Source organism: Heterocephalus glaber, unplaced genomic scaffold, assembly GCF_053883595.1.
Source record: "Heterocephalus glaber isolate CG9 unplaced genomic scaffold, H.glaber_assembly_v1.0 deba00000122, whole genome shotgun sequence".
Taxonomy (NCBI): domain Eukaryota; kingdom Metazoa; phylum Chordata; class Mammalia; order Rodentia; family Bathyergidae; genus Heterocephalus; species Heterocephalus glaber.
The window spans coordinates 67201885-67224103 of NW_028258138.1; the positions used below are offsets into that span (position 1 = coordinate 67201885).

Below are 22219 nucleotides of genomic sequence, written 5' to 3' on the forward strand. Positions count from 1 at the left end.
TTAGGTATGTATTAAAATGTCATAAATAATATATCCTTAATATTATTAATAATAATTTAATAGAACATTGGAAATACTTTGGAGTGAACCTCATCATTGACCTAAGGTCTGACTCTCATCATCTTGTTTTGAGTGTTTTTTCCTATTTTGTTCCACTTTTAATATATTTTGCAATAGCATACTTTTTTGCATTCTGTGGAGCTTGCCGTTCTCTTTTTCTGTGAAATACTGGTACATAATTTGTTTTTAATTCTACTTAGTGGTTATCTTCACAACTTCCAAGACTGATCTTTTAAAATGTAAAATATTACAAACATATGGAAAACTACAGAATGTAGCATAAACGACGACAGGCAAGAATGTTGCAGTCAAATTTAACAGATGTTAACATTTTGCTCAATTTGCTTCAAAGCTTTTTCTTAAAGAAATAAACCACTACAGATAAGGCCAAAGCCCAGTACCACACTCCCTAGAGAAATACTTTCCCGAAGCTGGAGGATAGTATTCCTTGCATTTGAATGTCTGAGAAAAATTACATAGACACCACATTTTTAAGTCATTGAATATCTGAAAAGGACTCAGAAATCATCATAAGTAAATGATCTGTGAGGGAAGAAACATTTTCCAAAATATTTCCCAGTAGCCTTGCCGTGGAGAGTGCTGCGGCCTCCAGTAACTCGCAGTGCAGCAAAGAAGGCAGCCGCACCGCCTCCGACCATTGCGCAAATGTCTTTTCCTTAGCTTTGTAACTCACCTCTATTTGCAGCATACTTCTAGATAAGGGTATCTTTTTATTAATGCTATTGTATTAAACTAGTCCCCCTTTGGTCTGTTTCTTCATACAATCCTTAAGCTCTGAAAAGTTTATTCCAATCATGTCTCTATTCATTGCTTCTGTTTGAAGTTTTCTGTTGCTTGTTGATGAACACATTTAGTTATTAGCCCAAGTGCAAAAGAGCACTCTGCTATTTTATCTCCAACAGTATTTCACACATTTTCCTTTTATCCAAACTTCTAGTTTTTCTATTTTTTTAAATTCCAATATGTGAGACCTACTTGTTTTTTTTTCTACTATGTTAACATGAATTTTTGACTTGTTATTTAAAATTGTCCAATTCAGATTTTAATTTTGACTTTTTTACAGGTTTCTTTCCTATCAACCATAAGTTTTTCATCAGCTTTTTAGCAAATAGTCTACTGTCTTTTCATCTCACCCCCCCGTTTCTTTTAATTTTCTGTGAAAACAATGTGCTCTTACATATTATTGGAAGGGCAATTTTTTTTTCTAAAGTTTATTCTGTTAATTATTAAAGTTGATTAGAGCTCTTTCCTTCGATCTCAAGTTCATGTTCTTACCCAAGTTTATATTGTTTTTAGATTGTTTTCCTTAATTTCTTTGTGTTTGTATTTAGTCCACATTGGCCAGAGGACAAGTTGATGAAACTTAAGTGTTTATTACCCACCAGGGTGTACCCACCAGAATGCCTTTGTCTTTAGTCTCTACTTGGCTGATCAAATGCTTGCAGATTTACCAAGAGATAGTCAATTGTTATGCACAACATTTAGCTTAATTCCTGCTGTTCTTTTTTTTTTTCCCATTAAGTTTATTGGTACATTTTCGGTATACAATACAGTTACATTCATCATTGGGATCTTGTACCATTACATGAGTATCTTGGTTCTTTTTTTTTTCCCCTTCCCTTGCCCTTCCTTCACCCCCTCCACACTTTCCTATTTGCAAAGACTTTGTTTCCATTTTTTTCCTTTTCTCATATATTTTCTTTTCCCTTTTTTCCTTTCCCCTTCCTCTCCCAATTCCCCTGCACCTTTAGACCTTTTCTTCTTGTTACACAATATCAATTATACATTTTTTAAAATTACAATATCAAGATCTAGGAGACATTACTACAGATTTTACAGAATTTAAAAGGATATAGAAAGCATATTTCAAAAATCTGCTGGTGGGAGTGTAGACTGGTGCAAGCACTGTGGAAATCAGTATGGAGATACCTCAAAGAACTAGGACTATTTTAAAATAAATTTGATAACTTCTAAGAAGTACCTTGGAAGACAAATTAATGAAACTAACTCTGGAGGAAATATAAAATAAATAATCTTTCAAAACTCAGTGGACCATATATATGTGGTTCTATTTCTGGATTCTCTGTTTTATTCAAATGATCTATATGTCTTTCCTTACACCAACACTGCCTTGATTACTGTAGCTTTAGAAGAAGTCTTAAAATTAGGTACTAAACATCTTACAACACTGTTTTTTGGTTTTGTTTTGTTTTTAACTTTTCTAGGTCCTTTGTACTCCTACATAACTTTTAAATTTCAATATCCAATTCTTCATTTATAGCAAGTATGCCCAGACCTGAATTTTTATATATACTTTGTGTTTTCTAATCCCGCTAAATTCAAGTACAAGTTCTAGGGGCTCCTAGAGATTTCTTAGTATTTTCTCTGTAGATGATCATTTCATCTACATATAAAGATTTTGCTTCTACCTTGCCAATCCTATCCTAATTGTGTCATTTTATTGCCAGACTATTTTGGTTTAGGCCTATGTTTCAAAGTTTAATGGACAGATAAAGAGCAAGCATATCTGCCCTTGTTCCCCACCTTAAGGAGAAAGCATTGTATCTTCTCCATTCACATAAGGTGTTCTCTCTGGAAGTATGGAGTACATGTCTTTAATCTGTTGAGAAGGTTCTGTTTTACTTCTAGTCTCCTGATAGCTCTTACCATGAACAGCTGTAGAATTTAGTCCAATACTTTTTCTCCAACTACTGACAGGATCATATGGCTTTTTCCTTTCCTCTGTTAAAATGATGGCTTTTGAGGGTGGATCTCCAATGCTGAACCAACACTGCTATCCCTATAACAAAACCACTTTCTACATACTGCCAGATCTGACTTCTAATAGTTTATTTTGTTAAACAAATTTCTATCTATGTTCATACCTTTTTCTTCTATCATCTTTATCCAGTTTTAGGATTAGCACAATGTTGAGTTCCTAAAATGAGGGGAGAAGTGTTTCTTCTTCTTTCTGCTTTAATTGTTTGAAATAATTTATCAGTTAAAATGTGTATGAGCCTGCTGTTGTCATATAGGTAGGTTTTCAAGCTAGTAATATACTTTCTTTAATTCCTGTTGTTTCTTAATCACTTGTTCTGTGTAGCTGTAGAAGGCTAAACCAGGATAGCATCTCATCTGAAGTGCATGATTGAGGCAAAGAGAGAAAGACATAAAGAAAAAATGAAATGTGATTAAAACAAGAGTCTCCAAGATTTTCCTTGTTTCCTCTGTACTGCTCGACTTTTACTCTGTATCTGCTTAAGGTTTTACTGGTTGAAAATAAATATTTTAGAATGCAAGTAGTCTTAGCTTGTCTTTCAGTATATCACAGCATTTTGTTTTTTGGAAAATATAGTCTCAGAATGAATGTAGAAGGAGAGGCAGGCAGCTATAAAGAAGGTGGAGAAAGGAAAGCACTTGGCCATCCAATCAGCACCTATTTAGTTATGGGAAGCCAGTCTATTAATACAAATTATTTTATTTCTGATTCATGGGTCAGATAACAAGAATGGGAAGATGATTTTCCCCCATACAGATTTAGGTGAGTAGTTCTCTTCGGGTTTTGTTTACCAGTGGTGGGAGCTTCCAATCTAATTTTATCAGTCTTACAGTTTTAAAAGACTACAAGAAAATTGGTGGGTAGCTTTGCTTTTGGATGGCAGCATTGTGTTTAAGTTAGCACTGTCTCAGCTTTGAGTTAAAGAGCTATAAAAAGTATAGGAACTGTTTTCCCATCAGGCCCAATCTGGAGGCATTCTAGGCTGTTGAGGCAGCTCCACTCCCACGCTCCCAGGATCCAAATCCTACTATCTTATTGTTGTGTTATGGGTTCTATTCTCAAGGTCACATCAGAGTCTACGTTAGCAATATTCTCATACTGTGACAAACAGGGAGAAAGGGAGTGGGGAGAAAGGGCAAAGGGTGAAGAACACGAACAAGCTGCTTTTAAAGGAGGTTCCAAAATGTTTCCATGACCTTCCTGCTGACATTTTATTTACTAGAACTTGGTTATCGAGCTATGGCCATCTTGAGGGGAGGGCTGAGCTGGGAAATAGATTCCTGTCATGACAGTAATGCACTCACCTAAAACTAAAGGCTTTTAAAAACACTGAAGAAATAAAGGATAGAGGTGAGAAAGGCTAGCAGATTCTGCTACATTTGTGGCCTTTTGCCTTTCAAGGCATATTGGTATATCATTTGAACAGATAATTGGGTGCAGTTGAATCAGAGGCTGGTAACTGGATCCGATTTAAACCAAAATAGATACTCCTTCATGTCAAATAATTTTGTGTTATCTTGTAATAACCTTACATTAGAGGATGTTTATATAATCCCACACTTACATCTTTAACTAGCAAAGTTTCTAATATCACATCTGTTTGTTTACCCTGAAATCATGATTTGCCTATGGGGAAAAAACATGTGTACATCATCCTTAAGAGAAATATTTATTTTTCTATCCTTTTGAGATTGTTTTTATTGCATTTGAAACAATTCTTCAATGGATGGACCACACTTGTTGGTATTTTCAAGAGGTCCAATCAGATAACTGGGTTAACGGTGAGATGTCATCATGAGATGCTGGGAACAGCGCCTGTGCTCCTAGTATTTCTCATCTATGTACCCAAATCCTACTGGATAGTCTCCATCCACCCAGTTTAAATCACAAAACTTTATATATCAAACTTTTCCAGAGAAAAAGCAGTTTATCTGGGCATAGTGGCAAATGCCTATAATCTTGATACTCAGGAGGCTGAGGCAGAAGGACCAACACAAGTTTGAGGCCAGCCTGGGCTACATAGTGAGTTCAAGGCCATCCTGGATTACACAGTGAGACCCTGTCTAAAAAAGAAACCAAAAGAGAAAAAGAGTTCTTAATTGCTAAAAATCATCTTTTAACTCTAATTCTCCTTTTCATTTGTTTTCTAGCAGATATCTTCAACTTCATCAAGACAGTATTTCCACTGCATTTCAAGAATGATATTTCCAACAGCTGGTCTCTACTGTCTAATCATTAAATGTGTCTCACCTAACAGTCTCTCCATTTATTCTATACCCAAACCTCAGACCATTATTGGAATAGGCCTAGCTAACTGAAAACTAGATGTTTTAAAATTAGCTCTATCCTTGTTGTTATTCAACCCAGTCTATAATACATTGCTATGGTAGCCTGAGTAGATGAATATACATACATAAAGGTGCTGAAGCTCAAGTAGAGTACCAAAACTATGATAGCAAAAAGAAGACAGGGAAGGCTTGAGCGAAGTTACAATATGTATCATAAACACTAAAGATAGCAGAGGGTCTCTCATGTTCTTACCCTCACTTAAGAGAGACTTGGCATAGTTACACTTAACTCCCTCTAGTGACACCAATGACTATGGCGGTACACTGCCAGGGATCTGAGAGTGGCCTTGACGTGGCGAGGCTCTGCCATGAGTCCCACATTATTTTCTCCATTTTGGCTTACAGATGGGCATGATGTAAAGGAGAGAGAAGAAGATCTGATATCAGTCTCTAGTTGAACAGTACTGAAAATCAAGATATTAAAAAGAAGGTGGGAATAATGTGAATCCTGCCACTTTAGAATCAGCTTTGGTGCATGTCTAATGTATTTGATATGGCTGTGAATGTAAAAGCATATAGAATAAAAGACTAGACTAGAAAAATCTCCTGACGCACTAACTACTATAATCTGAAGGTCAACAGAAGGGTTGTTTTTTGGCTGTTGCTTCTTGTCTTATTTTGTAATCAGAACAAAAGCAAAACCAAATGTGTTATAAGTATTTAAAATGTTAGTATTATAGACTAATACCTCTCTGTCCATCCTAACTTTTATCACTACATCCATTTACCATCAAACCTGCATCTTTGCAATTGGCGACACCACAAAGTTCACCCCTCGCACACCACATCCACTGTACCAGTCCACATTTATGTACATTTTTACATAGTGCCATTCAGTAACACACATTAGTTCACATTAGTTCATTCACTTTCCTGTTTCTACTGTATTTCTGAGGAAATCTGTCAAAATGAAATCTCTGCTTTTCTAAGAAAACATCTTGTTTTGAATGAAGGATGTTTCTAATATTCTTAATGCAGCAGAGGTTTGGAGGAAATTTCTGAGTATCAACCTCTTACAAAGATTTCCATTTCCACAGGCATTGTTTAGCACTTGCTATTAGAGAGAGGATTCCCATTATATTTGTGATGTAAGTAACTGACTTGAGTTAGTATGCATTCTGCCACTCCACTGACTTAGTTATTATGGTGGTTGGCGTTGCCTTGGCAGTAACCTCATTGTTTTTTTTTAAAAGAGAAATTTATGAATATCAAACTAGCACGTACTCTTCAAAATGGAAGTCCACATATCTGTCTCTTCTCTAACTTCACTAAGCCTGGGAAGCAAGAGCTCCTAGCCCCAGGAAGCAGGGTACAGGAAAGTTCATGCACTTTGTTTCTTTAAATGATAAGCAGCTTAGTCTCTTTCAAATCATGAGGAGTATGGACAGTCTGATGGCCACCTTAATTGCCCCATGTCCTACAAATATAAAACCCAAAACAAAATTAGCAACTATTGATAATGTAAAGTAGGAGGCCAAAACCAAAACTGCAGGCAAAAGATTGAAGGCAAAACTGTACAAAGATATATCTCAAGAGGAATAATTGAAACACACGTGCACACAAAGAGAATTGATTTTTTAACTCCTCCACCTCAAATTCTTATATATTTTCAATATGTAATAAAACAGGAGAAAGTGGTTGTGTACAAGAGTGCCTCTAAAATTGGCAATTAATAAGGATGCTGTTCTAATTGTCTAACATTTCCTTCCTACTACATGTTTAAAGATATCATTTCCTTTGCTTCCACCCACATTCTGTCTGATTCAGGGAAGAATTCTTGTCCTTTTGACATCCCTCACTCCAGACATACACAGGGGACCTTTTTCTAAATGAAATGATTTATCTCTTTGCGCACTTGTCTTCCTTGATATAGAATGAGAGAACTGTAACTCTGTGAGTCATGGTGAGCTTTCTTTGCAGATGTGTCCTCTGGGCAGCTGATATATTTCTGTTTAATCCTTTATCCATCTCTCCCTCTCTCTCTCTCTCTCTGTGTCTCTCTTACCTTCCATTGTCTTCTTTTGTTACAATTTAGTAGTTTATGCATCTAAATGGAGGGTTTTGGTATCACCCTTATAAATGAAAAAATTTGCATTTGTATCAAGAAAGAATAAAAACCAAAAGTGCTAGTAATTTTTTCCATCTTTCTCGATTGTGCCATATTCGGATCCCAGGACTCTCACAATTAATAATACCACAGACATCCTGGTATCTTTACTTATCTCTTCTCTGACTGGGCGCTAAACAGGGATGCAGAGAAAGTGATGGAGGCAGAATGATGGAGGGTTGGATGAGGGCCCCACATTCTGATTTTGATGTGGGATACCTTTAAGACTTCTGCCATGTTAAGTTGTTCATTATCCAGAACACTCTGGAGAAGTCTGAAAACTCCATCAATCCAAATTTAAGTTCTTTTATAAAAAGATTTATTCACTCAATAAATATTTATTGGAAACTTACAATGTGGAAAGCATTCTGGAGGATACAAAATGCGTAACATAGTCTTTTCTCTCAAGTGGCTTATGATTGCATAACGGGAGAATAATATATATATGCAAATGACTGTATTATTTTATTCAAGACTCTTTCAGTTGCAAATGACAGAATCCAAACACCATGTCATTTATACAGGTAAGAAATTTACTGCTTCATATAACTGAAAACTCTATGAGTAAATCTTCAAGCATAGTTCGGTTTAGGGGTTTATTTGATAACAATTTTCCCTCTCCTTTCTCTCTCCCTTCCCTCTATTCCTCTCTCCAAATTTCCTGGAGTTGAACTTTTTGGACCAATCACTGTGGGCAGAGATTAACATAATTTCACAGTATTGGTCATAGAAATGTATTAAATAAAATAGTACTTGGACATAAACAAGTGTTAATTGAACATGTGCTAAACACATAAAATGTTATCAATAGCTTGGAATGATGTAAAAGGAGTTACAACAGTTTTTACAAAAACTTAGATAATATGAACTTTAGCAAATCAATGACAAAAGAAACAACCTATGCCTGACACCTCTCTGCAGTTCTCAATCAGACCAGAAAAGGGGGGAAGCATAAAATTCTAGAGACAGACAGAGTACTGGAAATTGGGGAAGCAAGCCCATGAAACTGAAGTGCCTGACAACAGGGTCCACATTGGGCAGAGTGAGGAATGAAGACAGAAGCAAGCTCATGAACTGTGAGGCTCAGAAAGTGGTCAAGGGAGTACAGGTTATGGGAGAAAGTATCAGAGCAAGTTGAATGGGAGTGAGAAAGAAGTTAAAGTGATTGAGAGTCCTGAGGGGAATGAGACTAAGGGTGGCCCTTAAGTGTGGATGGGTTGCTAGGCAACTGAACTGAAGAAGGAATGAAGTATGGGGAGCTGAGGAGTCTGAGGCTCTAAGAGGTCAAGGCTCCTCATGAGTACTGAACTGGCAACTGTAAAGCCTTACATCACATGGGCAAAGCCACCTCTAATGGTGAAGGAGTTGGAATGAAGTGAAAGCAGGATCATCCTTAGAGATGAGCCGCCTCTGGGGCCATGTGCTGGGTTCACTGCCCTTTGCAAATCATGGTAACAGGACTAGGAGGGTCAGCCCGGAGACAAGTCACCAGGATCTTAGCCAGGAGGAAGCGTGGAAAGGGTGATAAAAACCCTCATGGGCTGGCAGACTGCGTGTGTAGCAGGATTTATGGATATATTGCATTGTGATGGCAGAGATCTCTTCTCTCCGAAATCCCAGAGCTGGACCCATGAGGTGGTCCAAAGCTGGGGCAATTTCCCTAATTGTGATATGCTGAGAATGCACTCCCACATTTAAATTCATAATGACCCACATTGGAGAATCTTCTCTAGCACTCACCATTGTCTGAATGTGCATATTTTCAATTTGCATCATAGATTTTGTTAATAGATAACTTTTAATTAATTCATCTAGAATGAAAGCTTCATGTGGCCAGGGATCTTGCCCAGTTTGTATAATTTTATGTTCCTAGTTCTCTGATCTATGTTTTTAAAATATGAGAATACACACATACAAACACACACACAGAAACACACACAAAGACACACAAAATTTTCTATTAAATGTTTTACTACAATAAGACCAAAAATAAAGTCAGTATAACACTAAACAGACAAAATATTCTTCTCTTGCCATGTTGGTTCCTTTAGTGATATTTAAAAGGTTTAAACAAATAAAATATTAAGAAATAGTGAGAAAGTGAATTGTGTGGACTATCCTATTTTCTTATCACACCTATAATTATTTCTGTTTTCATATATATTACTCTTTTGCTTAATGGAAATATAGCTCATTCTCATTCTCTCTGTCTCTCTTCTCTCCTCCCCCTCCCTCCCTCCCTTTCTTCTTCCCACCCTCTTGTCTCTTTCCTTCACCCCACACTAAATGCACTCATATATCACACACTCATTACACATGTACATACACCACATAGTCACTCTTAAACCTATTTGCCAGATCCATGATTTCAGTGAGTAATTCACACTCTCTTGTGCATAATTTCTCTGATTTGCATCACTAATGAGAATAGTGAAATTTCTTGATTCAGTACTGTTCTTGCTGTATCTTTATAATCACTACCACATTATTAAAATAATGAAAGCAAAATGTTCAGTTGGTTGGAGTGCAATGCTAATGACCTCAAGGTAGCCAGTTTAGCCTCTGGGCAGGCTTGCTAGCATTTGAGACTGAGAGAAAGAAAGGGGTTTCATGGCCACAGAGCACATCCTTAGCTTCAATCATCTAGTTTACAAAGTATTGATTGAAAGCAAACTGGGATGAGAGAAGAAGAACAGGTTTAGACAAATCCATAATTTATGTAGAATTAGAGCCATTTTTAGAACTAGCCCAGTTATCTTGGGTCCATAATCAAGAAGTCAAGCTATATTACCAAGTAGAATTATCTTTGGGAAGTAGATAGTGAAGACATTTCAAGAATACAAAAAACAAATCAGACAGAAACAGTCAAGGGTGTGGATGAATATCAGATAATAGGTATCATTTGGTGTTGGCGATAGTGCATTTAGGGCAACCACAAATAAACTGCACAGTGTGCCACAACTTTGAGGGAGATTTTACTATACTATGAAGTGACATAGCCACATAGGATCATTAATCTTTGTATCAGTTGTGCAACATAAACACTACGATGTCCCTTTCCCTCTACAAATAAGGAAACAAACTAATCATGCATAATTCACTTGCCCAAGCCACATAGTTAACAAGTAGTGGAGACAGGATTCAGAGCTACCCTTCTTAAGTTCAAGAAATATTTAGACTAGAAAACAAAATATATGTGTTTAATTTGGCAGGATAATATAATAAAGTCTAGGAGAAATCTTCTGTGATCAAAAAGGGATATGTCGTCCTACATGTATATCCTGGGAGGTCACTCTCCTGGGGCTCTGTCCAGGTGGCACAGGGGAGCATAGGGCTCTGCCCCATGATGTACAGTCTCTTTCCACAACTTTGGAGAAGAAGCTGGGCCTTGTGTCTGCACTTGCATATTCCTACAACTTCTCACAGTCCTTTGGGCAATAACTGAGGAGATAAACCATGCAGGAAACAGTCCTAGAAAAAAGAAAAAGAAAAACAAAAGGGGACATGTCCTTCTTACCTTCAGAAAAGCCCATGGTGTAAATAAAGTCAGTGCAGGGTCACAGGGAATTAACTGAAGATTCCAGAATACAGAAGAGGAGCCAAGCAGAAAAGGCATCAGCTCTCCGAGTACTATGAATTCCTAACTCTATCACATGTAGTCTTGTTTAGGGGAGTACTTCAGTGAAAAGAAGCTATAATGACTCCTCTGCAGTCTATTTTCCAGGCATCGTTTACTGCACCTTCTACTTCGGATACAGAAGGTAAACAGGATATTCCTGTGTTTTTTCTACTGCTTCCCCACTGGTGTGCATATGAAGCGGTGCTCTAAAATCCTCACAACTGAGCCCATCTTCGGCTACTCATCCCAGATTTCCCAGGAGGTTCTTAAGCAATCAAAATTTGGGAAGCATTTCTCTAGAAGAAGGGTGACCTGATACAATGTACTTAAGTCCTAAGGAAGACAGATAGAAAGACGGTCTTTGAATGGATGAATAAAGGAATCCAAAAGGGTTATGAGGACATAGGATTCCACCCCAAACACTCATTTTCCCTTGTAGACATTCTCCTGTTAGATAGAAAACTGGACAGATTGCTTATCCCCTCATATGCAACCTGTGTTGGGACAGCAGCAACAGGTGTGTGGTGGTAGAAGAATTAGGGGCTGAATGTCAAAATAATGCAGATTGAAACTCTGCACTGCCACTTTTAAGTGGGAACTCTGGGCAAATGCACACTTCCTATAGCCTCAGTTTTCATACATAATACAGAGATAATACTCCCTCGTTAATTGTGGGGACAAAGTGGAATGATTTATATAAAGTGCCCGGTGTCATGTCAACTTTCACAGATGATAAATGCTAGTGAGTTTACTGGTATTGATTGCTGTACCTAAAAAAAAAATCTGTTCTCAATTCGGATTGGACAAAAAAAAAAGGCAGGCAAAATGGGGTTTTTCTTGTTAAATATTATGTTAAATTACCCAACAAATCTGAAACGAATTTGGTTTTGGTTGTATTGTAACAGTTCCATTTAAAGTGGGATTATTGTGAAGAAGAAAATGTTTAAGAAATGCACTGACAGGGAGGAAAAGACCAATGGAAGCTGTGTATAAGCAGCCCTGGGCACGCATGCAGTGAAAACAAGCTCGTGAAGATGAGACAGGCCTCATCCTCTATGAGGACAGGAAGACAAGGGGGATTGAGCCATTCTGAGTGTGGCTTCATTCTCAGAGCTACAGACAAAGGAAAAAGACATCAGCACGTGTTTGTGTAAGTATAGTATTGTGGAAACGTGGCTGAAAGAGTCAATGACTGACTCCAAGAGACAGTTTTGCCCAGATTTTAGACATGGATGAAAGCATCTGGCAAAAGTGTCAAGAAAGGTATAATCTTTTAGTTAGCTTAGAGGAAGAAATAAACAGGAACAAGTCAAAGCAAGTGTTGGTTAGACTTGGCAAAAATTGCCACTTAGAGGCGCGTGATTGAGGGAACAGCTTGCACGCAGGAGTATACATTGACACTAATTCAGTACGCCTGGGAAATGGCAGTGTGCTGGTTAATTGGACATTATGCTTTTCCAAGTGTTTCCATCATTATGCAACACATACGGATTACCAATATTCAGACAAATAAAGTGCATATGGAATCCTAAACTATTCAGATTGTCTGGTCTACTGTTCCTTCTTTGTAGATAAGAATGTTCAGACCCAATTAGGAATCACATGTATGAAGTTACAGCTAATTAGTAATGGAGCCAAAATCAGAGTGCAGGCTTTCTTACTTTTACATTAGTCTGTATTTCCATTATCCCATGTGGTTGTGTAATACTGAATATTTTTGGTGATTGAGATTTTAAGTGCTTTGGGGGCTATCATTACTCGTACCAATTCTCTCTGGACCAGCTAACGGGTAGCAGTTATAGGAATGGGGGACTGAAATGCATCTCTGTACATCCAATACAGTCCCTGAAAACTTTGTTTCTTAAAACAAACTGTGGATTATCACTTGTTCATTTGTCATTTGTATTGCTTTTATAAATTGTCATTGGGAAAAATTCATAAAAGAAGTTGATTGGGCTTTGTGGGTCTTGAAAAATGAGTAGTTTGAAAAGAAAATTTAAGAATGAAATCGTTGCCTAAGAAAATATTGTATAACAGTCTGATCAAAGGAAGGTCATGATATGTATTGGAAGCAGCTGCTCATAGGCAATGTTTGGTAATGCAAGGCTCTCAGGAGAAGGTGATCTGACACCCTTTTGAAATATTGGAAGTCACAGATACACAAAAATCTAGAGATGAATTTTGGACACTAAATCTTCATTTAAGGATCCCACCTCTACAACTCACAAAATGTGTCATAGCTTGAATTTAGGAAAGCTGTGGAGATATAATTTGGGGATTACATATTATATTTAAAGCTGTAAGATTGAAAGCTATTTTAATGTTTACAAATGTGCTTATCTTTAATCTCACTAATAACTATATTAGTTCCTAAAACACAGAAATAGAAGAGTTGAAGCAGTCCACAGTAGATTTCTAGAACAGTTTCCTCAAACTCGAATATGCAAGTAAATCATCAGGGGAACTTGTTAAAATGTAGATTCTGATCCAATAGGTCTTTTGTGAGAACAGCTATTCCTGAATTTAAACACCTGCAAGGAGATGCTGATTATTCTGGTCCATGGACTACATTTTGAGTATAAAGAGTTTAGAAGAATAGGCAAAGAGGGAAGGAGTAACAGAATGCCATGACTTAGGAATAGCAAATCTTTCTTGATTTTTTAATCTATTTCTAACTAGAGATTCAAATAACTACTATAGATTATAGTAAAGAGACTTTAAGGACTTGTGGCTCAATCTCACTAAGTGCTTGTATATCAAGCTAGTCTTACTCTTTCCACTTATCTGGCGAGCTATGGGCAGAGTCATCTTCAAAACTCCCAATCATTATTTCATTCACTCTTTAAAATCTTTGGACAGCCCATTTTGTTGTACAGACAATGTGAAAATGCTTTAAATTGTTTACAAGTTTTCACTGGATCTGTCTGCTATCTCATCTTTACACTGTCTCACCAAGCTCTAAGTACAGCAAATATCTGTCAGTCCTCCCAATACCATATTTTCCCTCTTTGATTTTTGCAGTACTGCGCCTTCTTTCTGAACCCCTTTTCCTTTGCCCTCACTGCAATTCTGTCCATCATTTCTCTGTTCCTTTTTATCCCCCTGGAGAGGCCGTCCTCAATGCCTAGAGTCAAGTGTGAGATCCTCTTCTATATCACATTATGGTGCCTTGTTTCTATCTCATCATAACTCATCATTTGGATTTGCTGGAAAATTGCCCTTACTTTACTCAGATCTGTTTCAGGACAGAGACTATGTCCTCTCTGCTCTTTATTCTTTTTCCCTGCCTTGATGCTCTTGGCAAACAGTTAACAAGTGATGAATAAATAAATGGACAAGTAACAGCTGCAATTCTTGGAGAGAAGAGAGGGTGGGGAGGTGTAATGAAAGCAGAAAGTATTGTAGGGGGTGACCAAATGAAGTTTGGGTAACTAGACATATGTTTTAGAGAAGCCCTGAGATCATGAAGCATCCACAATGGGCAACTAGAGTGGGAAGAGAATGCAGAAATGAGGAAACTTCAAAGAGACAGTGAAAGAGTGTAGAAGGCACAACATGCAGATCAAGTTGTGGTTTTGCCTGGGCTATTTAGACAAAAATGGTAACATTGCAGCTGAGCAGAAAGCCTGCAATGTTCACAGAGGGAAGGTCCAGGTGGACTGAAGCTGGAATAAACTGTCTTTCCAAAATTCTTGTGGAGAGAGAGAAAACCACTAAGCAGGGAGGCCTGGGGGTGCTGGTGGGGAAGATAACAGGCCTTTAGTAGCATTTTATTTTGCAGAAAAAAATATCTTGAGGCTTCCATGAGACAATTAAGGGCATATTTGTGAAAAATTCCATGCCAGAATAGAATAGGGAGGAAAAGGAGAGATTTGAAAGGCTTCTAAAATAAAACTTGCCTTGGGTCTTGAACATGCGGGATGATTATCTGTATACACAAGTCAGGAAAATGCTTGTTAGTTTGGGATGGTGACATTTCTGACACTTGCATTGGATTTGATTTCTTCAGATAGTTGTTAAGACCATAGTTCTCAAACCTCTTAATAGATAGTGACCCTCTTGTCAAGCAAAATATTACCCCTTAGGACAGTATACTCAGGATACTGGTATTGGAAAGAAGCTTAGGGAGATGAATGGCAAGTCAGCCTCTACCCTTTCCCAACACCCTGACAGCAACCTCTGAGGGCCTCAGGAGGGCCTCAAAACATAGGATAGATGCTATTAATTCAATTTCTTCTAGTTATCAAACCAAGCATTTGTCTTCCCTAAACATTTGGTGAATTGCATTTACATAGACCCTATGGGCTCCTTAGTGACATCTTGGAAAGTTAAATTCAGTTTTGACTCCAAAAATTTTTTTAATGAGATATAAATATACCATCATATGCAACTTATATAAAATATTAATATATTACATAAGTCTTATATATGAATGTATGAACTATTGAAGATATAAAATACAGAGATCAAATATTAAAATTTAAAGGAAACAAAAAGTAATAAAAGTAATTTTTTTTCAATTTTAATTTTGCTCGTCATCATTTTTAACTAAATTTTGTGTTTCTAGTTTACTGTTGATGTTTTCAAGCGAATGCCCTTGCCAATAAATGATCAATATCGATTGACAATGAATCTGACCTTCAGAGAGAAAGCCCATAGCAGATATTTCTAATAAGCTGCTCACCCTTAACAAAGTATTATACAGAGCTGCTTAAATGGTTCTTAAATATGTGGTGACTAAATAAGTACTGACTTAATCTTTATAACAAAATTATGTTTATATGATCACGCAAGTCATTAGAGTGTCCGGTGTGTAGAGAAAATTGCTATGGACCTGGAATCAGAAGACCTGGTATGAGGATAAGCACTAGGAGATTTATTGATTGAAGTTATGGCTCAGTTTCATTTTTTTTGTTTTTTTGCAAAGTAGGGGTACCAAGTAACTCCATAAAAACTGTGGACTGCTGTACATACCAATGACTCTCTTTAGTCATAGCACTTTCCTTTTGAGCCTAAAAGCATATTTTCTTCAAGAACCCCAAGTATAGGAGAAACTTTTTGGGGGGGATTTTTTTTCTCTTTAGAACTTTCTTCTTTCAAATCTGTTTCATCTTAGAACAATAGGTTCAGCATCATCCTAGTTTTCCCCCAATCAGAAAGATTTTACGTATAAAGCAATTATCTAAACTTCTACTTTATAATGAGAATTTCATTAGCATTGAAAACATTTAATTGAATTAAATATCTCTGGCTTTTAAGCAAAAATTAAACTTTTGCTAGCCTTTGATATTCCCAGAAGGAGATTTTTTAAAAAGGAAAACATGGTCAGCTTTGAAAGGCTTGTGTCTTGCCCGGCTGTTGGAATTGGGGGTATCATTTAGTCACTGTGTTGACTGGTTTTATGCCTAGTATTCTGCTCCCAGGCCAAGGAGAAATAATCTTTGTCAAAGTGCTAGAGGGAAAAACAGCATCATATAGTACATATTCTACACTGCCAAGATGCATTCCATAAATTGTGCCTGCCACGCAAGATTTAGGAACCATCTGCAGAATATAATATTTCTGGATAACCTAAATGGTAACATAATAATTCTTTTTCATTTAAAAAATATTATTTATTTCTTTATTTATTTTATTTATTTATTTTTTTTGGTACTGGAGATCAAACTCAGGTCTTTGAGAAAAAGCTATTATTTGTTAACTAGATATACTTACATTATAATTAAGAGAAGACAGATAACCTGAGATTTTGATTCATCTAGAGAGAATAGAATAGGAAACATCATTTGTTGAGTTCGTCCTATATACAATATTATAAGTTAATTTTCAACATAGCTCAAGGATTATCATTTCCATTTTATAGACCAATATTCTAAAGCTCAGCCAACTTACTTACTTGTTCAAAGTCACGCAACGTAAAAAAAAAAAGGTAAGAGGTGGAATTTGAACCCAGATTAGCTTCAAATCACAACTTCTTTCTCTGATACCATTCAGTTTCCCAGGAGACAAAAAAATAACTTGAAAAAGATACAGAATTTTAAAATTGATTTAGAGCATATGTGTATGCAGATTAGATTTGGATCTATATAGAACACTAGATTTAGAATTATCCTCATGTGTAACAGATCATAACTTCTGACCCAAATCAGAATGCTATTCCATCATTAAATATGTATTTTTTGCTTGACCTTTGCATGATAGAGAATTGGTTATTTCAATAGTAACAAAGCAACGATCTGTCTCAAATATCCTTGGTGGTGGGCATCTGACCTTATATATTCTCAAATTCCACCTTTTGCCAGAAAAATTAGAGATCAAACTTGGTCATTGTATCTCTAACATCTTATTTGTGTCTAAAGATTGATAAGAACAGATAAATTCAGATATCAAATCTTTATTCTAATGTAAGTCCTGAAAAAGAGAATGGCATGCTTGTGTAGTCCATTTTCTTTTCTGAATGTGAGGAGTCCAGTTTTCCTTTTTTGAGGGTGGAGCACACATCTCAATCTAGAAGGAAGCCTCAGGAGTCCAAGCAGTTCCTTTCTGCATTCATCTCATCCAGCTCAGGCAGCTGGGACTAATGTATGACACAGAAAACTATTGGAAGAGCTAGTCACCAAGTAAATCATAGAATCAACCCGAGCTTTGATTGCTTGGTGATCAAAATGTGATTTAAAGTTAAAATCACATTTAACTCAACTTTAAATCAAAAGTTAAAAATGAGAATCATGCACTGAAACCTTGATTAAAATACAAATTCACCCTTAGAAGTAGAAATATGCTTACATTCCACAGCTTACCTCTCTCACTACAGTAGCGCAGATGGATCAGTACCAGGGTATATAAATTCTTACTAAGCCCACAGGGGATACAAAGTTATAAAAATGTTAGGTTCTTTTTTTTTTTTTTGGTACCGGGGATCGAACTTGGGACCTTGGACTTGCGAGGTAGGCACTGTAACCACTGAGCTAAATCCCCAGCCTTTAGGTTTTTATTTTAGAATTTGCCCCTGAATAAAAGAAGGCATTATTACATGAATGTTTAGCCTGAAATAGAGTAATATCTGACTACTCTCTAGCACAAGATTTATTAAAGGGATAGGTGATGATAGATAGATAACTGGAAAGTTGAAATAGAACATTAGTTACACTTTAATTAATATTAGAGATTTTATGAATTCTGATTGCTACAGATGCTATATAGGAACAGTTAGAATTAAATACCTAGAAAGGAAGTTAGCATCCTCTATTCAAAAGTTGTTCTAGCCTGTGGAAATGGTCTTCAGGGTGGCATATAATTAATGTTGCAGGAAAGCTACCAATAACAGAGGAGTGAAACGTCAAATACTATTAAATGATAACTAAATAAGAAGGCACAGGATGCAGAACATAATACTTCTGGTTGAGCCACAGTTGGGATAAAATAATGGTAGTCATATTTAATGAGTATTTAGATATGGCAGAAGCTTTGTATACATTTTTTCCCCTAGAAGAACACTTCAAAGATGAATTTCCCCCCTATTTTTCAGATTAGGACACTGAGACCTCTAGAGGTTATGTAAAATATGTGCATATGAATGAGAGGAGTATGGTGGATATGTGTATGTCTGTGTTCTGGCTAAAGTTTGAGGCATTCTCCCTGACCCAAAGATCATGGGATGCAAGTTTTCTCTACCACAGGGCCCACTAGTAGGATGGCAACTTCTGTCTAATATGGACAGAGCTATGATTTCTGAGCAGGATGAACTTGACTCTAACTTCTAAACTTTCTCATCTTCTTCATGAAATAGTCATCTCTGGTTTATTAGCCTGCAATCCTCTAATCTCCAAACATTCCAGGTGATTTTTACCTTTATTCTTTATTTTGTACTCTGATTTTCTTGAGCATATTACTCCATGTTTGGTTTCTTGAGATATATGAAACCTCAGCCAAAAAATGTACATGTATACAACTACAAATATTTTTATCTGCATTTGTATTCCATCTTTGAATGAAAGACATGCAAGCATTCAAAACAACCTTCCATCTTTTACTAGCAATAAGACGTCACTGATTGTAAGACATACCATTATGTTTTGAGTCCTGGAAAAAGGATATCAGGCAGCCAGTTTAATTATGATAGTATGTATTCTTGTGATCAACTGTAAGATACAATTTGTATTTCAGAAATACTAATTTGTGAATAAAATATATTCCTTAAAATTCATGAAATGTGCTTATGTGGCTCTCATAGCATGCTATATTTGCTAACTATTCTTCTACTTGGATGCAACACACACAACTTACTAATCATCTACTTATTACACAATCCCAATTCGAGCGCATGTACAGAGAGGCTGGCTGTGTAGGGGATCATGTAGATTCTTAAGCCACCCTGTCTGGGTTCAAGAGGTGTCTGTAGTGCATAGTAGCTAAAGCCTTGTGAAAGTTTTCCTAAGTTTTCTGTAGATTATATAAATTTTCTCTAAAATAGAGATAGTTATAAAATCTACCACAAAAGGTCATTGCGTGGATTGAATGAGTAAAACTGCCCTACACACACTAAGTGCCTAACAAGTATTTGCTATTAATGTAGCTCTTATGATGACTGCAGAGTACGTGAAAATGTGAGCCATATTGAATCCCTAAGCAAATCTTCACAGGGCCCAGGGGCCTCCATCTCAACTCCAAGACGCAAACCTGTACAAGCATCCAGCTGTTACGGACTTCAAGAAAGCCTGCACAACCCAGAATCACAGCAGTGATGTAATCCGCCGTGCAAGCTACCGCCTTCCAAGTCATGTATTCCCAGAGGACATACACAGCTAGTCACAGAGAACCAGCTGCCTCTTAAGTATTTCCACTTTCCATAAATTTACAATTAATATTAATCCTGATCTTGAAAATAAGCTGTGAACCATAGCAAATCGCCTTAAAAACAGATTTTCCTTAATGAGGAGATTTACTGTAAGTTCCTCACAGCCAACTACTTTGCTTGGCTTTTGTGAGAAATTGCAGGGCATCTTTCCCTGGTGAGACCTGCACCATGACTGCTGACAAATGGTTGAGAGCACGTCTGTATTTAATTAGGGCAGCCATATAAGTAAAGGGAGAGCCTCATTCAACCTTCTCGTTTGTTTCCTCTCCATCCTCTTACTGTGAGGTTGCAGGATGATACAGCATCTACACAGAGCCATGGAGGTAACAAATATGCCTGCTCAAGGATTAGGCAGTCTTCAACCTCCCGTTCCTCCGTATGCACCTCTTAAACATCAACATGTGCCTTTTTCACTCCTTTCCTTTAAGATCAAGCAAGGCATAGGTTCCTGAATATCTACCTTCTTCCACTTGTGCTGATGTTTGGCTGTTCTTTCTTGCTGGCCTTACTTGCCTGAGCTGTTTTTATTTGAGGAGGGGGCATCCACTCACGGTTCTAGCAAGAATTTCTTTTTCATTTTTTCATAGATGCTATCGTTCTTTTAGCTATTAGACAAAAATAAAGGTATATTACACCATTTCTGAATAAAATTCATATGAGTTAATGGAATTTTATTATGGAGGAAAAAACCAAAGTCACTTACAAATTTCACATAAAAATAAAACGCCAACTCATCCAGTTTCTCTTTTTGTGCATCTTTACTTATGTATTATTATATAAACAGAAAAAAGGAAGCGATAGTGTGATATCACAAAGGTAATTGTAATATATCTGCCTTTGTATAATTGAATCCCATATCTTTTCATACAGAAATGGATAACATATGGGAATCATGAAGTATGGTATTGTTTAACTCTTTATCTGTTTCCTACCCTGATTGATACTTCCTAATCCCTGATCCCTCTTCCCTAGGGGGAAAAAGACCCCAGAATAATCTCATATCATTATATCATTGGCGTTTGCCAAGCTAGCCCAGAGAGGCAGCCTGTTAGTGAGGAAAGTAGTGGTACTGGAGGAGCTCATACTACACCTGGGCACAGATGTATATAGGTTTGTAAGATCTCTCCAAGTGAGTCATCACAGCAGGTTATTCACCAGAGTGAAATGGGGAATTAAAGTGTAGGTCATTTGCTGATAACTACAAAGAGATAACCAAAGCCCTCTGTCTCGTCAGTACTGCCTTATATTTTAACCATTTCTAAGTCTGTTTTTCTAAATTTTATTGACCATTTTATTTTCCTTGGAAATTCTCTGATCAGAAGTTTTCCCACCTATCAATTCTGACAGCGAGTTGCATATTCTAGTTTCTACTAAATAATGTACAATCTCAGTTCTCAAATCTTCTGGTATAGACAATCAACCACCAGACAAATACCAGATACCAATAGACAATTTCACTACCCAACCAATACAAGAAATGATGAGAGTCCTCTACTTGTGTTTCCTTTTCCCATTTATTTTCTCCTATTTCTGCTCCTGAAATTTTTCTTACATGTTCCATTTGGTAAATGTACAACTCTAGCTGTTTAAAATAACATGGACTTGAGTTAAGGAACTGACTTTCCAGTTATCTTGAGTTGCTTCCAATGGGTCTACATTCTATAGTGAGGCGTCAGGAGGACTATATGGAAGAAACAGACAGTGGTGAAAATTGCTGACAACTTCTCTGGGAAAGTGTGAAATAAAACCTCACTTACTAATTTCAAAATTTAAGAAATATACAATAATGAGATGTTATATACTCTGCGTACTCCAGACACATGAACATGCACCTAGATCATCACTATTATATTTTTGATTGTTTCCTCTATACCAGATATTTTTCTATGTTCACTAAATTTAATAAATTATAGATATAGCTCCTATAGCAAAGGAATAGTTATTTTTCATTGTTCCTTTCCTAGGCATTTTTACTTCTAGGAACTTTAAGGAAATGGCTAGTTTTCCCCACTCAGTCTTCCTAAAAAGAAAAGGCAAATAAAAGTTCTTTGGGATATCTGCCCTCCAGTCACTCTTAGCACCAGTGATACCTTGTGTGTGTTAATCTGTTCTTGTTTAGTACTGTGTTTTAAACTGGTTAAGGTGGGATTTGTAGAGCCAGCAAGGCAAAAAAGAACACCATGGCAAGATCCTGAAATCTACCAGTCTGCCTTTTATTCCATGTACCTCGGCCCATTAGGAACTGAGTGTAACACATTAGAATGATACCGCATATAATGCCTGGAGGCAAATATTTTAAAAAATAGTTGTTTGTTATCTGAAATAAAGAGTCTGAATATCCTTTCCAGATTATTTATTTATTTTAGAAAAAAATGCACTAACTGTGGAGCATTACATTTAACTCAAAAGCCAGTCATATGCAAAGTAA

General features: G+C 36.7%; 1 protein-coding gene and 1 non-coding gene across 2 annotated transcripts in view; one reads left to right on the forward strand and one right to left on the reverse strand.

Annotated features, from left to right (window-relative positions):
- Nucleotides 1-22219, reverse strand: part of Lsamp (limbic system associated membrane protein) — a 2156433-nt gene that overhangs the window by 1387200 nt on the left and 747014 nt on the right. The window lies entirely within an intron of this gene.
- Nucleotides 10583-10786, forward strand: LOC147830464 (small nucleolar RNA SNORA73 family). The gene has a single exon (XR_015439367.1). It is a non-coding gene; the product is annotated as a small nucleolar RNA SNORA73 family (small nucleolar RNA).